Source organism: Eleutherodactylus coqui, chromosome 2, assembly GCF_035609145.1.
Source record: "Eleutherodactylus coqui strain aEleCoq1 chromosome 2, aEleCoq1.hap1, whole genome shotgun sequence".
In the NCBI taxonomy this organism is placed as follows: domain Eukaryota; kingdom Metazoa; phylum Chordata; class Amphibia; order Anura; family Eleutherodactylidae; genus Eleutherodactylus; species Eleutherodactylus coqui.
This window is the reverse complement of record NC_089838.1, coordinates 215,163,000-215,163,477: the sequence shown is the minus strand read 5'-3', so window position 1 is coordinate 215,163,477 and position 478 is coordinate 215,163,000.

Genomic DNA, 478 nt, shown 5'->3' with positions numbered 1-478 from the left:
TTTTTTTTTTTTTTAAACTTATCAACAAACTTTATCCAGCAGCTTTTTTTGAGCAGGTGAAGCACAATTGTTTGCACTGCACAGACCTAGAAAGATTTCCTCTCAAACATAAGGAAGTATGGCTGTAATGTATGAGTCAGGAGGAGACCTGATATATGTAAACATTTCATTCAAATTTGCATATTTGACTAGGAAGCTCATGTCCATTTATAAAGGACACTTGTAAAAAGCCCTTCCATTTCTTATACCGCTGAGGTGAAATGAAAGCTGTGCTGTGATTGGTTGCTAGGAGCAACCAAGAGAGATTGTCTTTAAGCTTCCATTAGGCTGACTTCACACGGGCGTCAAAATCGCGTGAGATTTGTGCGTTGTGAGACACACAAATCTTGCGCAAATATGAACCCCATTCTTTTGAACGGGGTGATACACATTTGCGATGTTTTCCTGCATGGCGCCGCAATGCAATATTATGCGGGAA